The sequence below is a fragment of the Cyanistes caeruleus genome, chromosome 8, assembly GCF_971803275.1.
Source record: "Cyanistes caeruleus chromosome 8, bCyaCae1.hap1.1, whole genome shotgun sequence".
Taxonomy (NCBI): Eukaryota; Metazoa; Chordata; class Aves; order Passeriformes; family Paridae; genus Cyanistes; species Cyanistes caeruleus.
In genome coordinates, this window is record NC_141708.1 from 16,710,960 (window position 1) to 16,727,627 (window position 16,668).

Below are 16,668 nucleotides of genomic sequence, written 5' to 3' on the forward strand. Positions count from 1 at the left end.
TACTGTTGAGTTACTATGGCTCCATGCAGTCTAAGCTGTCAGCAGTTTGACTTCTGCACCTGTCAAATAATAATTTTTTGTGAATAAACAGAATCAATACCAAGCCAGAAAGCACTGAAGTGAAGACAGGTTCTTTGCTTGTTCTCTCTGCTGTTCAAGGAGGAACAGTGAAAAGGAAAAGTTTTACTGAATGACTTGGCTGCAGATACAGTGTTTGGAAAATGTCACAGGTAAACTCTCACCAACTCCACCTAGGAACATATATAAACTTAGATTATTTCTTTCAAAGGCTTATATATAATTATATCAATTAGATCAAACACTTCTATTTTCACAAGAATGGGAAAAAATATATTTAGGCAATAATTAAATAAAATTTGAGGTCCTGTCTTAATGAAAAGGTTACCAAAAACATTTTTACACTAGGTAAAATGACAACTTCTCCCTAAAATTGTTCTTGGAATTATTTGATAACTGAAAATTTTATAAGCAGTTCAAGGCAAGGTCTATGGTAACTAAACTAAAGTAAGTACAAGGAGTACTTGTAGTTACTCTGTCTACAAGCACATTCAATATTGACATAAAGTCAAGTGGATAAACTGAAGCTTAAGATACAGCAGTTTTCATCAGTTAATGTTTCAAACTATTTCTATTTTTATGGATTCCTCCTTTGATTCATGAGAGTCAAGACACTTCCTTTGAAAACATACAGTAAAAATTACATGGTAAGGAGCTATCATCCCTTGTAAGAAATTTCAGTCAGCAGATTACCTGTCAGTGTTACCTCGTATTACCCACCCACTCCACAAGATGGAAACTGTAAATCCAAAAGTCCAATGTTTGGCAGATGTTTGCAAATGTTCTTTATATAACAGATATGCTTGAGAAATCTAGGTGTAAGACAGCTAGACGGGAGGAGTGGGCAGGGTTCTCTTCTGCCAAGAAAGAAGTCAGATGCAGAACCACATAGTCGAGAACCACAGAACACCAAATCTGCTCCAGCAACTCTTGTCCATGTGACCCAAACATACTGCTAGGGCAGCAGCCTAGAAAGCATCCAAGAAAGGAAGACAAGAGATTACCTTCAGTAAATATTAGTGAACTGTTTTCTTCAACACTGTATGCTATTCTATTTATGCTATTCTGTTAATGTTACACACATATTAGCAAGACTTCCAGCGCCAGAATGAATCCCCCACTTCTTAGTCCTGATCACCAAGTGGAATGTGGAAATGAGGGTTCACAGATCTTCTGGATATCAAAAGCAATACACTTAACTGGAGATACTGTCTCTAGTGTGTGGTGACACTCCAGCTAAAGCCTTCAGTGTTCAGGTGCAAATGACCTGTTTTCCTTCTGCCCAGGACAGAGCATTACCTCAGGATTTCTACCTATACTAATATCCCCTTTGTTTTATATATAATAACCACGCTTTTCATCAAATTAGCTATTTAATTGCCATAACTGAAATAAACTTACAGCAACTCTTCCAAATTTGGCCTAAACCTGTGGTTAGATGAACAGCAGAGCTGATCTAATGGACCAGTTGTACCAAAAAGAAGGGAAGCACCTCTCTGGAGCTTGTCGAACCATCTGTAAGTCTATTTAATACTCCAGAGCAGCAGAAAACTTCTTCCTAGTTTCTTGGTGGTTTAGTTAAACCTAATTTATTTGTAGGTTTAATGTCTGCCAGGGCTCAGAGAGTGTAAGCCATAGCAGCAGCACTTCCTTTGTTCTAAGCAGTGGCTGTAGATGCCTTCTGGAACTGCAGCCCTAGTTCCTTGTTTGCTGCTATTGCTCAAAACCTGAAGAAGAGCTTCAACAGAAGGGCTTCTATGCCCAAGAGTTTGTATAGTTTTCCCTGTTGTACTAGTGCATGGACAAGGAGCTATTACACCTTGAGAAGCCAGATGTTAAAGCTTCTCTGTTACAAGTCTCAGTGGCTCCACCCAGCTTAACAATAAATAAACTGGAAGAGCTTCTCTGCAATTAATGGCAATTTTGAATTGGAGGTTAATCCCACGTAAATTCACATTTTAAATTTTTGGCAATGAATACGCAAGAATAAATCAATAGTAGATTTTAAACACTATCCTGTGTAAGACACCAACTGTCACTGAGTACATTATTTCAAGTAAATCTATTTGCATTCTCTGATCACTATCCACACAAAAAAAAACAACCCACTTGCACTTTTGGTAAATATGCATTTGGGATGAAAGCATAAAAATTTACTTTATGTATGATATATAAAAAGAGTTAAGATGGAAAGCTGAAAAATATTGGTTTGATTAAGCAGCTCTTCAAAATCACTTTGTATGCAGGGAAATTCTACAGCCAGAATCAACCAAGAATACTTACTCAAACTATCATTTATATCATATAAAGGATCTTTTGTCTCTGCAACTAGTACTGATGATTCTTCAAAAAAGTAAACAACAATTTTATAAACCATGAAAGAAAGAAACATCTTTAACTTCATTCAATACATATATTGGCTATTTAAGAGATGATCTTTCATCTCAAAGAAGAACTGTGTTTTCATTATGAAATTAATCAAGAGTCTGGTTTCTTACATATTCCATTCTTCTTCTTAAGGAAGAAAATAAATATAATTACATTTGCTTTAATCAGTGGTAACACTTCTTTAAGAATCACTCAAGACTTTTATCTAAAGATCAACTACTTTTTTTGTGGCAGAGAGAATTTCTCTCTCCATCTGATCTGTAGTAACCAGCACTGAAATCTATTTCCTGAGTATTTAAATTTTGGATTCTCTTATGTTTAAGGTGCTTTGTTGATACACTAAGGCTTTAATAGAAGTAACACAATTCAAAACGTCAGACTGAATTACAAGGGGTTCCCCAAGAGCTTGTATATCAAAAGTTAAGCTGCAACAACAGGTGAGCAAAACAAGCTTGTAGGGAGGAGTTTGAAAGATGGGAATAAAGAATTGGATGTCAGTGATTTTACAGCAATTACAAACTAGGACTCTCCCTACTGGTATCAGATTTTATTTACAGATTCAGCTGACAGAAAATAATTCAGTAACACTGCCATCAATATCATGCATGTAAGTGGAATCACAACCATGAATCCAGACAATATCACTCACTATTCACCATGTAGGTCTCACTGCTGTTCCTTGCTACATCTCCACTGCTATGCTGTGTGTGGGAAGGGTTCTTCATGATAAGAATTACTGTGGGACACAAAGTGGTTTTCCTCCTTGTGGAAGAACCCATACTGAAGCTGAGCAAAGGGGCCACCAAAGGCATTCCCAGTTTGCAGTGTGGACACCTGTTCTTCAGCATTCATTGCCTCATCTCCACGTGTGCCCTCTTCAAAACAATGAGCACCAACTCAACTGCCAGTGAAGACTCAGTGTGGGAAGGCAGGTCTTGAAGCATTACAGATCACAGCAACTTGAAGCTCTCTGTGATGTACCAGCCAGTGACATGACAGTAGCTCAAGGAAGTGAAGATCCTCCCAATAACTGCTATTCTCATCTTTAACCTCTTCTGAGAAAGTAAGTTTCCTTGTCTTTTCCTGGTCAGATCTTTTATGAAAATAGGAGTATTATGGCAAATTAGCAGGCTACTTTCTTAATTCCTTTCAAAACTCAAAACATACATAAACCAATGGCAAACAAAATTATTCCATTACAGGAAAGAAATGACCAATGCACAGTAGTAAATGAGCAGTCTGGTCAGCTGTTAGGAAAGCTACTGACATATGCATGAATTTCACTATTAATAATTGGATAAATGGTTTCAGCTTTAAGTAACCAGTCAAATTATTTCTTTCACATGTAAGAACTAATAGTGACAGCTACTGAGACCATAGCACCTATCTTTCATTCCAGAAGTGGCCCACACTTAACAGTGAGCATTTCTTTTTTTTATAACCAATAATCAAGGTAAGGACAGCAACACTGATATTTCGCATGGACACACATTGAGACAGACACTCTTGTCACAGCCCGATGGAACTGCCTGCCAGTGCTACACCTGCTCTGCTCATTATGGGCTTCAGTCTCAAAGCCTGTCAAGCTGTTACTTTTCACACCACTACATCTACTGGAAAATAATTAAAGATAAAAACACAATAATAATGAAAACAAGCTTCATTATAAGAAATGTCTAATGCACTACCCACCATCACTCCAAACAGATAGCTACAACACTGATGGAGAACCAACTTTATTTCTTAATCTTTCAAATATTGAGTCTAATAATAGAAATTTTTTTTCCCAGACAACTGCAACAAATGTTTTTTAACTGAGAATTTGGGGAACAAACAACCCCAAGCTAAGGTGTACTCGGTGCAAAGATTTCTATAGTTGAAGAAAGGATTCCCCTTTTCAACACCAGCAGTATGCCTTTCTACAGGAAAAGATCAAAACTTTGCTTGGGACTATTGCACTTTTCTAAAAAGGGTCTTTACATCCAAAACTGCAAAAAGGAACTAATCTTTTGGGTTGTTTTTTTTTTTCCCCTCAATGAGATGTTCTAATTGAGATAGCTAGAAGAGCATGTGAAGATGCTGTTGATACCAGTCTTTCAAATCACAGAAAGATTATAACTTAATAACTTTTATAAATTTAGCATAAATTTTTATATATATACATCAGTAGGTCATGCTAAGAAAAATTCCTATGTATCTCCAACATGGCAAAAATCAAGATACAAAGTTCAGACACTTTACTTTCATCTGCATTTCACCTCCACTTTTCTCTAAGTTCTTCTGTGCATCCCACAGTAGTTTGCTTATCAGTCCTAAAAATAGAGCTGCACAGGAACAACTTTAAACCAATACATCTTATCTCTTTTTATTTTGCATATTCTGCAGATTTAGAAGTGAAACCTAGAATTTTTCATTTCCACTCTGAATCCTATCATGTTCACAGAGCAGGGAAAACCAGCTAGAGCACGGAGGTAAGTCCACTTCCAGTATTATTTCCTTTAGTCCTTTCAGCTGAGGTCTGGGCACATAATGCCACACACACCGTATGTTTTTATCTTCTTTTTAAGGAAATTCAGTAGCTAAGGATGAATGCTATTTGTTGAACGAAATGCACAAATAAAACAGTATTTTTCCTGTTTGTTAACTTGACCACCCAGCACACCTAAGAGATCTTCTATTAGAGTGCTTTCGCTGTCACGTGCAGTCTTAACTTGGTTAACTTCGGAATTTCTGATAGGGAGATGTTAAAAGCCACACAATGAACCCTGAAGTAATACAATTTTCCCACACACTTAGCTGCTCCAATACCTCTAATTAATTCTATGAAGTGCCAGTGCATAGTTCTAGACAAACAAAAATGATAACATATCCTTTCTCCCCAACAGTGACAAACACCCAAAGCAATCCTTTCTGTTCCCGTGTGGAGAATGACGAGGTACAAAACACAGGCAGTGTGATAAGGGATACCTGATGCCACAGAAAACAGAATAGTTTACTAGCAAGACATACAAAGACCTTCACATACTTTATACTGTAAAACCAGGTGGTTGTATGTGTGAGGCACTACCTCCCCCCCGCTAGAAACAGCAGCTTTGTTTCTTCATGGTGGCAGGTATGCCAAGAAAAAAAGAAAAATTAATCTTGTAAAATTCATAGTTCTGCCTCTGTACAGGAAGAGAAGAATGTGGAGGATGAAAAATCCACTTTGGAAGCAAGGTGGAGATGAAAGGACAACTATATATAGGATCCAGACACTATCCCATTCAAAACACCAACAGGTAAGAGGACCAGGAACAGAAGTCTATCTATGTACAACTCCAACATGTTTATTAAATTAACTGGCTTAGCTTTTAAAAATACATATTTATGTATTTTTTACTTCAACAGAGACTATTTTTGCTTAACAAAACTAAGCAAAACAAAACCCAGATTAAAAGCATCTGGGATCTGTCTCTGGCTCCAGGGCATGGACATGATACTTTTTAGATATTACTGCATAGGTTTTTTTAAAAAATTAATACACTTTGAATAACACAGTTACTTAATTCTTATCGTTTACATCCCCCTTTTGACTATTTCACTAAAATTATGGGTAACAAGTTGATAACTGAAAGAGGTTACCATTTAACCACTGAGCCAGAAAAACTGCAATTGAATGGTGCAAAACTTTCACAGTTCACAAACCAGCCGCAGGAAACCTGCTGAGTTTCTGAGCATTGTCTGTACTTCTGACATCCCATTGCGTGTCAGAAACTGACACCAACCTTCCACTATCTACGGTACCAACTATGCTCCCTCACAGTTTTGTGTGCGTGTGTATGCGAGATGATTCACTTACTTTTATTTCAGGGAACCGATGATTCATTCAATCGTCTCCAGATCATTATTAATGTACCAAATATGCACATAAAGGAAGCAAAAATCAAGTTCTTAAACTTTTTTTTTTTATGCTCGAGTGTTTATTTTTTTCTTTGAGAGAGAATAGGAGCAATCAAACATGGGAGACGAACCAGGACAGGGTACGTTTCTGCTCACAGGCAAGGTTTGGGGAACACACCCAACCCACGTGTGAAAGGAGCAGCCGTATTCCAGCGGCGAACTGCGAGGGGAGGGCAGCTCCCGTCCCCTCCGAGCCGGGGCCGCTCCCTCCGCTCCGCTACCTGCAGCGGGCAAGGCGCGGCGGACCGGTGCGTTCCCCCCCCTCCGCCACACCGAGGGCTTGTGCCTCTCCTCCTCCGGTGACATCTTACATAATAAGCCGAGCTAATCACGCCGGAAGCGAGCCAAACCGCCACGGAGCATCAGCGGGGATAACTACCCGCGGGAGGAGATGCTCGGACCGGCACCCGCTCCTCGCTCACTGCCCGCCCTGGCGCCTTGCTAGAAAAATCCTCGCCGGGGCGGCAGCGGCTCCCGCAGCAGCCGCCAGACGCGGAGCCCTCGCTCGTCCCCCGCCGCGCCGCGCGCCGTCTCCCCAGGAAGCCGCGAGCATCGCGAACGGCACCAGCCTCTCCCGAGCGCCTTCCGCGCTCCCAGCCCCGCCGGCTGCAGCCCCGCCGCCCTGCCCGGCCGCCGCCGGCTCCTTCCTCAGCGCCGAATTGGAGGAGAAAGTTACTCGGCGGCGGCCCGGCGTCCGCCGCCGCCGCAGTTCAAGAGCAATGTCACGTTCAACAACTTGTTATGACACATGATCCCCCCCGCACGCATCCGCACCTCGCCGCCGCCTGCCCGGCGGCCCCCTTACCTTCCCCTGCAGAGGCCACGGGCACCCGCGGGCGTGTGCGGGAGTGGGTGCGTGTGGCAGCGCGGGCGGCGCCGGCTGGGCGGGCGGGCGGGCGGGGGAGGGGAGGGCGGCGGAGCGGCGGGAACGCGCCTCGCCGGACTTGTCGGCGGGCGGGGGCGGCTGCGGGGCGGCGCGGGGAGCGGCACGGAGGGGAGCGCGGGGGGCGGAGGAGTTCCCGGGGCTTGTTTACGCATTGCCGCCCGCCCGGTGCAGGCGCTGCACTCTCTGATTGGACACAAACTGGGGCACAGCCCGGCTCGGGCGCTGCCGCCCCGGGGGCCCCCGGCGCCGCTCGGTCGCCGGTGGAGCCCCCGCCGGGCTGCGGGGCTCGGGGCTGCCGGTGCCCCGCGGGCTCCGCCAGCGCCCGCCGCCCGCCCGCCCCCAGCCGCTGCCCGGCCGCCGCCCCCGCGCATGCCCGGCGCGCCGGCGGGCCCGGGACGCGCATGCGCCCTGCGCGTGCCCGCTGAGGCGGCGGGGCCGGCGCGGAGCCGCTGCCCGGTCGGTGCCAGCGCGGCCGGGGCGCTCCGCGTTGTCCGCCGGCCTCCCGTGGGGCGGGAGCGGGACCTGGACGGCGAGCGGCAGAGCCGCACCTGCAGGCGCTGGTTATGTAACCGGGGGTGGCGGCACCGCGCCACCGCCGCTGTCAGCGATAGCGCCGGGGAGGAGGGGCTGCCCCTCGGTGCTCCCGTGGCTGCGTTTCCCGAGCGGGGAGTTGGGTGTGCTCCCTCCGCCCCAAGGACGGGCCCTCGCCCAATAGCGGCAGCGGCCGCTGCCCTTTTCCGCCCCTTCCCCGGACAGGTGCGGCCCCACGCCGGGGCTGGGAGCGGGCAAGAGCACTGCACCGGTCAGACCCTTCTCCTTCACCCGCTCTTAGCGCTTCGCTTCCCGAAAACTCCAAAGTTTGGGCAGTAGGCGGTCACCGTGCGGAGCGAGCAGCCTCAGCGGCGAGGGCTGCTGTGTGTGAGCAGCGGCTGCACGGAAACACCGCGCTCTTCCCTCGGTGTAGGCAAAAGGCCATCCCAGCAATTGGTATTTTCTCCTTAGTTTATTTCTGCTGGGGTGGCTGTGACTCATATCTTAGCCTTGGTACTTTCCATTGAAAGAAACAGTTTTAGCCAAGGAAATAATCAGAACATAACACAATTGTATGACATTACTCATGTACTCATTAATTCTAACAAAGCAGCTCCTTAATGTTCCTTTTACTCTCATCCCACAGTCAGCAATGACAATAAATGTAATATCGAAATACACGCCATAAGAGCTCTTTGCAATAGGAATCCCCACTATGCACTCTCAGTACACGCCATGGGAACTTCCCTGACTCATTTTCAGATGAGTAAGCTTCTCAATCAAGTTTTCCTGGCATTTGATGGTAAAGCACTCAAGTTCCTCATACTCATAACAGAATCAATAGTCTGTCCCTGTAACCTGTTCCATGTTGCCTCTTGCAAAAAAGTTTGGGATAAGGGCCCTGGCTGGAACCATTTCCTTGCAAGCCAGTAGAGTGGCTGGCCAGCAGCCAGGACTGCTTATACTAACTTACAGCGGAGCATTCACCTGCAAGTTAGCAGCTTTACTGACTTCAACTCTCATTCCTAGATGGAAAGCAGGGTTTTAGTTTTGAAAGATTAATTTTAATATATCCATGATGCTTTCCAAGTAGCATTGCAATAAAAAAAAAAAAATAAATCTAGAGCAAAGTTATCTTGTGCCTGCTTACTTAGAACTTTTCCCTTTTAGTCACTTCCTGGGACAAATTACCAGTATATATGAATTAAGGATGTTTTATCATCATCCAAATCACATCACAGTACCACATCTATTTAGACAGCAGTGAACCCTGTCAGTAAGTAGATATTTTGAGGCTTTGCTGGTCAGACTACTGTTGATCTTGACTGTCAAGTCAGCTGTTGGTTATAATTGTGTTTTTGATAATGAGCCAGATTGGTTTTATCAGAGCAATGCATTTAGCTCCATAAAGTTTATGGTCAATGGGTGTCACACAATGCAGAGGATTTTTAGTGATTAAAAGAAACTTCACTGAAAAGAAACTAGACTGTCTGTACTTCAGATTATTGGATGAGGCTCACTGAAAACAGACTTGGGCCCTTATCATTAAGGGTTTTGCAGGGTTTGGTAAGCCAAACTTCTGGCTGTAAGTTTTCATCTGCAAAAGGAAAAAAAAGTACTTGAGCACTCATTGATTTTACTGGACTGATGCCAACACTGAAGTCACAGAAAAAAACATGCAGAAGATAAAATTATTCAAGGTATTGTTACAATGTGGAAATGTAGCTACCATTGATGGTCTAGACGTAGCAGGACAGAGCTCAGAGCAGATTAACCTTCTCTACTAAGAGAACAAGGAAGGCGCATAAAGCCCCCAATGCAAAAATACTTCAGTACTGACAGTTCTCTCACCAAATGTTCTGAGTCTACCTAAATGATGGATACAGATTTCCCTTTTCAAGGGTTCCTTCACAGCCAAGAGGTCCATACATTTAAATATAAGTACATAGATACATAAGTTGAGATGAACGTTCATCTTCTCACGTGTTTTCTTGGCTCCTAGGAGACAACAAATAGCAAGAGACTAATAATCTAAGCACAAGAGTTGGCACTACTTGTTTTGTGTGTAGCAATGTAAAGGTCAAAAGATCTAAATCTATTAAGTGTCTGTGAAAATGTGAATTATAGATTCTATTTTTATCTCTTACATGATACCAAATTTTTAGTGTAAACAGTTTTTGTAGTTTCATGCTAGATTTTGCATAGAGGAGAAAATGGTTTGCCTGGTTCAAGACTCAGTTCTCTAATTATCTTTCTTTCACATCCTCTACTGATTTTATTTCTAGTAGAGTGAGAAGCCTTAAACTGCTCCCTGGGGCTTTCTTCTTGATCCCAAGCTTTGTAAAATGTAAATGTTTCTTTAGATGATAGTTTTTATAAGCTGTCAGTTAATTGTGATTAGAGCAACAGCCACATCTGGAACTCTTCTGCTAATGCATCTTTGGAGAACTAGCATAAAAGTTGTACTAAAGTGTAAAATATGTGGCTGAGAAATATTTTCTAAAACTAAAAAATAAGAAAAATTGAATTGTTTAATTTGTTTTCAGCAGTTTCTACATTTAGGGTTATGAGTTAACTTTCAATTCATTAGATTTTTCATGTCAAATAAGTTGGTAAAATTTTCAGTGAAGGGCACACCACAACCTTTTGCTATATCAGAGATCTTTAGGATCCCTGGCTCTCAATTTCTGACCTAATATACATAAGTCTCAGTGGGTGCCCTTCCTACCTCCTCAGAAATATTACCAAGGTACATTTTTCCTTTTCCAAAAATTACACAGAAATTGAAAATTATGACTTTAAAATGTCTAGCATTAATTATGCAGCTTTCTTATGACTTCTTGCCAGTGAATGATAAATCCTTTTCACCCAGAACTTCACTACTTTAGCACTCTAAAACTACTTCCATTTAAAAAGAGTGTATCATCACTCCTAACTCCCTATTTAGAACCATGATGCTATTTTAAATACTATTTTACACTATGATTTTTCATTGTGTTTAATTTGTGTTACTAATTACCTTGCTCTCCAAGCAAGGTTATCAATTGTTTACTGGTCAGCAAAAAGCACCCTTGGGGTTTACTGAGCACAGCTTAGTGTTGCTATAATTACAAAGTGTCCATATCAACAGCGAGACTAAATTGTCATTTCTGCTTTTTGGTGGATATTTTCAACTTGAACATTGTTTTATTTCTATTCTATAAATATTGAAACACCTGGACATATGAATTATGCAGCAGAAAAGAGGTGCTCTTTTGCCTTTGGACTAGACTGGGGGTTTTCTTTCAGTCACAGAGGGAAGAGCTGTAAAACACCTGCGCAGCCTGGCTTCAACTCCAGCAGGAGTAAGAATTGCCAGATATTGATCTTCCATCAGCTGGAATAGCTGCCTATGTACAAAGCTGGTATAGAATCTACCGCAAGAAAATCCAAAAGTTTACTTCTTGTGACAGAAGCAGTTGAGATCCTTGGGTAAACAGCACATTTAATAATTTATTGGTACATTATAAATATGTACATAAAAGACAAATATCTTCTGTGTTGGAGCACAGCTACAGCAATACCAGGATTAGACTCTCAGCAGGGAATTCTGCACTCCTGCAAAGGCATCAGGAGTCTCCACAGACCTGCTCATGTGCTTTAAGGCAAGTCATATCTCCAGTTGCACTGTTCCAGAAACTTTCTCTACTTCCTTCCATTTCACTAGTTTTTAACTCAACCATGCTCTATATCATAGTATTATTATGAAGCATTTTGGTTATAATATCAGAGAAAGGTGTTTCCCAGTTTGATTTTCATCATTTTATGGAATATAATTATACCTTAATTATAAGAGACTATTACAAGATGTCATTTTACAGGCAGGATAAAATACCTGTCAATGACTGGGCAATCTTCCTCCGAAATGGAGAAGGGCTCAGAGAAGTGGTCTCATAGTAATGAGCTCTATTCTATTTCTATTCATAGAGAATTACAAGAGTAGATTTTAACAGACTAATCACTAACACTTTGAGTGGGATGGCAGGACAAGACTGATACCTGTGCTTGGTAATCACAGCAGCTGTTTCTGAGAAAGTCTCCCTCCTGCCAGTGAGGAAACAATCCCTTACACCAAGGAATTTAGAGCATAATTACTGAATGGTGTCTTTTCACAGCCCAGAGACCACACTAGACAATCACTTTTACACTGCCAAATGGAATGAATGCAGGAAAGCAGGATAGAATAGCAAAGTCACCAGGGACACTTTTCCCCTTTGTTTACAGATGAGGACATGACTAGTCTTCTTCACTACCCTTTTGAAGCCTGTGGTGTGCAAAATAGTTCTCAAGGCAATTGAGAGAAGTAGCTGCTCATGAGGAGGAGGTGAACCTAGATATCTAAATTTAGGTCCCATGTATACCCCTACCATGTAAGTACTTTTAAGTCATCCTAAGAGAAAATATGTCTTGAATTGAATCTATTTTCTTTTGCTAATGTTGATTTGAGCCACTGTTGAAGTGAAAGGAAGTAGGATGACACTTTTTTTTTTTTTAATATCCCTAGAAATCAGGGGTTTCCCAAATTTCTTGTGTTTCAACTAAACTACCTACAGTAGTTTAGTTCTTTCTAGCAATTCTAACAATTAGATTATAACCAGTTGAGTTCTTGTATTACACCAAATTCTAAATTAGAATTCAGAGTCCTTGTGTTTCATCTGGTGTACTTTGTCACAGTCCTTGCTGGGGCATCTGAGCACCTTCGTATTCAAAGGGCAAAAGTATTTCTATTTGCATGTCAACTAGAATGTACAAGTAAAGATTTTTAAAAGATAGAGAGGAAAAAAAAGTCCCTCTTACACAGTATTTATTTTCAGTCTAGTCTCTGGTTGTTAAAAACAAACAATTTTTAAGGAGTTTATATATTTAGGGCAATGTGGTTGAGGTCCAGATGTAGATAACTAGAGCTGTGGATACTGGAGTTTTTTTCTTTACAGTGGGATGCAACAGTACACGGAGAAGAGGGAAGAGAAAGATTTGTATGACAAATCCATCCCACAGTTCAGAGATCTTCCTTGAATTGCTTTAAAAAGAAGCAGACAAGACACAATAGAGGACTGATGGATTGAAGTGTTCCTATGTAAGAGGAAGTTTTTCTAATCTTCAAGGATCAACCTGTCCACTACCAAATACTTAGGATGACACAGTATGCACGTATTAAAAAAAAAAAAAAATCTATTTTTAGCACATAATAAAATGCACAGTATAAATCTGGGCTTTTTTTCTGCCCCATAACATTAACATATTTTATACATTTTTTTAATCCCCTCTGCATGTACCTAATGGCACCATGATTGAGAACACAGTAATCTTCCTTATAAGCTTCCTTGCAGACTGCAGTGATCCAGCAGTTTTTAATCCTAAATGATTTGTAAAACTACTGTAAAAGCACATGTGAGCAGTCTGAACAGGTTTTGAGAAGTTAAATTTTCATCAGGCAATACATACATACATATATATATATTTTAAAAGTGAGTCAGTGAATGATTTACTTATCAGGAGTTAGAGTAGTAGTGTATTTTCTTAGCAAACATAGAAAAGATTTTGAACCAAGAGATAAGGAAGGAGAATTTGACACACTGTTCTCTATACTTCTAATCAGAACAGTTACCAAGATAGTTTTGTTTATCAAATGCATGAAAATTCTCCCACTATGTGATTTTTTTTTAATAAAACATGAAGAGTCTATAACTGCAAATCCATGCAGAAGAAATACAGTGCTTTCATAATTTGATTTGTCATAGTACTAATTTTATGCATAGACATGTAAAGACTGTCTGCAACTGGCCATGTCCCAACTCTGCTCTCACCTCTTCTGGTCACAGGGCCTGATTATTTCTTTCTGACTCCTCCTTCTGCTCAGCCCTCTCTTCTGATTGGCTGTTTTTAATGAACGAATTGCTGAATAACCTCCCTCTTCTCAATTTTTCTAATCCCAGAGGAAAACACATTGACTCTGGATTTTATTTTGGGTATATGCAGCCATGACTAAGGCCAGGGAGAATAACGGATGATAATACAATGATCCTGCATGATGTTCCAATTCCTCAGGAAGTAAAACTTTAATGGGATAAACCCCTGTTCTGAACACAAAGGAGGATGAAACAGAAAGGATAAATCCATTTGCTTATGTCCCAGCAGGGCTGGTAGCAAACAATGACCAAAACACAAAATACTCACCTTCTAGGGCACAAATGGAAGCTTGTGACACGTGGCTTTGTGCTGTGTGTATAGACAGAAATGTGTATTTAGAGGGCCTAATATGGCCCCTAAAAACACCACACGTGGAAAGTATGTTTTGCTCAAACCCACACGTTTGAAATGTCTACCAGCCATGATCCCAATTAAAAATATCCCAGTACCTACAGACAGAAAAGGCAGATTTAATCCCTAACTGTAAATTACGCAGTACTTTTCCAGGAGCTTCATGTGCTCCAAGTCTCTCTCTCAAAATATAGCCAGAACTTGTCAGTAAGCTGAAGCATCATTAGGGAAGTAAAGCCAGAAGATGGACAAACTGTAGGACTATGGATCTTCCTTCAAAAACCCGCCTGAACTCCAGTTAGACTTCAGAAACTTAATACTAACCAAACAATTGTCTATGACACTGGTTAAAAGTCCAAGCTATGTTTTCTGTAAGCTGATGATAAATATAGTGGTGGATATAATTGAAAGTCAAGGTTTTGAAGAAGAGCTTTAAGCAAATTTACAGACATCCTTAGTGACAAATCAATGGAAGCAGGTTAATGTTAAGCTAAGCTTAACATTTAATCTGTTTGCACATAGCCAAAGCTGTAAATAGGAAGAATCTACAAGATGAATTGGTGAAACTAAAAAGAATTTATGTCCCCAAATTTTATGTAATGAAACTTTCAATATACCATCTAAATTCCTGCCAAATTCAGGATCCATATTCACTGTTATAGAGTTAATTTGAATTTTGAATTTAAGGTGTTACTTCTTCACTGCTATACAGCATATTTGATAAGGACTGATTTATAGTTGAAGAGATGAAATGAGGAAGAACAGCAGAACATGAGGAAACAGTCTGGAAAAATAAAAGCAATAGAAAGAGATTTCATTCAGGTGTCTGTGTAAGTTGTCAACTGCACTGGCAGCTGCTCTGCCCACCAGAGGGTTAACTGCAGGTACCACGGCAGCGTCAGGATTTTGCACCCTCATAGGCATTTTCATTCACAAAATCTGCAGGGAGAAGTAAAGAACTTTTAAAGAACTAAAGTACTTTTTTTTCTGTCCTGTTGCCCACAAGATCATGTGAATGAAATATGCCAATGATGTTAATGGCTTACCAGGCTGGATGACTGTAATCACTGCAATTTTGTTCTTCTTCTCTCAGTTTATATTTTCTCTGCTACAAACTGCCCAGCCCCACATATCCTTAGTTACTGATTTTAAGTATACTAACTTAGTTACTAATTTTAAGTATACTAAGCAAATGCATTAGAGACTTGTGTAGGCCAGCCAAAGAGAAAGAGAAGATCCCACAATTGCATAGATATAGGTATTATTGTGGAAGAGCAAATAAAAACATGGATGCACAAGTGAGCTGGTGAATCACACAGATATGGATAGTTTTTGTCTACCTGGGATGATGTCCTCCTTTACAATCTCATATCCCTGTTGTGATGCTGTGATTCAATGACACATTTAAGAAAGGCAAGAAAAAAGAGCACCAGCAGCACCAGTCAAGTATAAATCATAATTCACAAAAGGCATTCTTTCTTTAAAACACTATGTTATGTCTAGGTATTTTCCTAAAATCAAGGTTAGTAAATACCCTTAAAACTTACTTTAAAAGCCCTCACACATTAGATCTGAGATAGGAAATGTCTGGTTCCTCACGATGAATTTATTTCCTATTTGGAACTAAATAATTTTTGTAATTTTATAATTCTGTTCCACCACATACTGATCAGAACTGGTTTAGTAACTGACACACAAATAAAGCTTTATCAATGCCATCTGTGTATATGCAAAAATAAAAGCAATAAAATCACTTTTTAAAAAATAAATGGATATTTGTATGTTTATATTAAATAGTAAACTATTTCCAGTTTCAAATTAGCTTTAGAAATGCTTTGACAGATAGTGCTGGGTAGATTTAATTTTGCTGTGACTGCAGGACTTTGGGTCTTAAAAGACCCGATATAACTAACTGGGAATTCAAAATGAAAATCCCGTATGATGCAGTTAAATTTTAGTTTCTGTTTGAGATTAATTATTGCAGTTGTCAAGGACCAGGCTCAAAAATGAGTCACAGTATTTGATGAAATAAATAATGAAAGGTTATCTGTCTAAATGAGATCACACCTGATCAAAGTGATCAAAATCACAAAGTGATAGCCTTTAGTGTTTCAGTGTCTCTTCAGCCTTAGAAACCTAAGTAAGGCTAGCCTGAGACCCCTGTTACTTATTTCATTTGGAACAAGAGTTCTTAAACCATTAGATGGAGCCCCTCAGTGATGTTCAGACACCTCCAGTGCTGCCCCAGCCATACTACACTGAGGGACTGGGAGAACCTGGGAGACTTTGAAGGCAAAATACACCTTCTCCCTTAAAAGAACAAGGGCTAATCTTCTGTTTGTTTATTATGTTTATTATTTAAAGTGATCTTTGACTCAGGAGGTTGGCTGGACAGCAAAGCCACTGAAGACAGACAAGTGGTTAGGGTGTCCTTGTGCATTATCAGATGTGCCTCACTGGCTGAGCTGGAGGAAGAAGCACGCTGATGTGACAGAATCCACTTACACTGGCATTAGCTATGCTAAGCCTGCCTGATAGATAGAAAA

General features: G+C 40.9%; 1 protein-coding gene and 1 long non-coding RNA gene across 10 annotated transcripts in view; one reads left to right on the forward strand and one right to left on the reverse strand.

Moving 5' to 3' along the window:
• PCGF5 (polycomb group ring finger 5) overlaps positions 1–16,668 on the reverse strand; it is a 123,826-nt gene that overhangs the window by 57,050 nt on the left and 50,108 nt on the right. For 3 of the 9 annotated variants that reach the window (XM_086900771.1, XM_086900766.1, XM_086900765.1), the window contains exon 1: positions 7,211–7,464. The exons of 2 other annotated variants lie outside the window; for them this stretch is intronic. The gene's annotated coding sequence lies outside the window, so the exon portion shown is untranslated. Of the gene's footprint in view, positions 1–7,210; positions 7,534–16,668 lie in introns of those variants that run through there. 4 more of the 9 variants (XM_086900767.1, XM_086900772.1, XM_086900762.1 and 1 more) reach the window with 3 other exon arrangements.
• LOC147651897 (uncharacterized) lies at positions 7,723–15,539 on the forward strand. Its single transcript, XR_015290144.1, has 3 exons — positions 7,723–11,466; positions 12,086–12,231; positions 12,796–15,539. It is a non-coding gene; the product is annotated as an uncharacterized LOC147651897 (long non-coding RNA).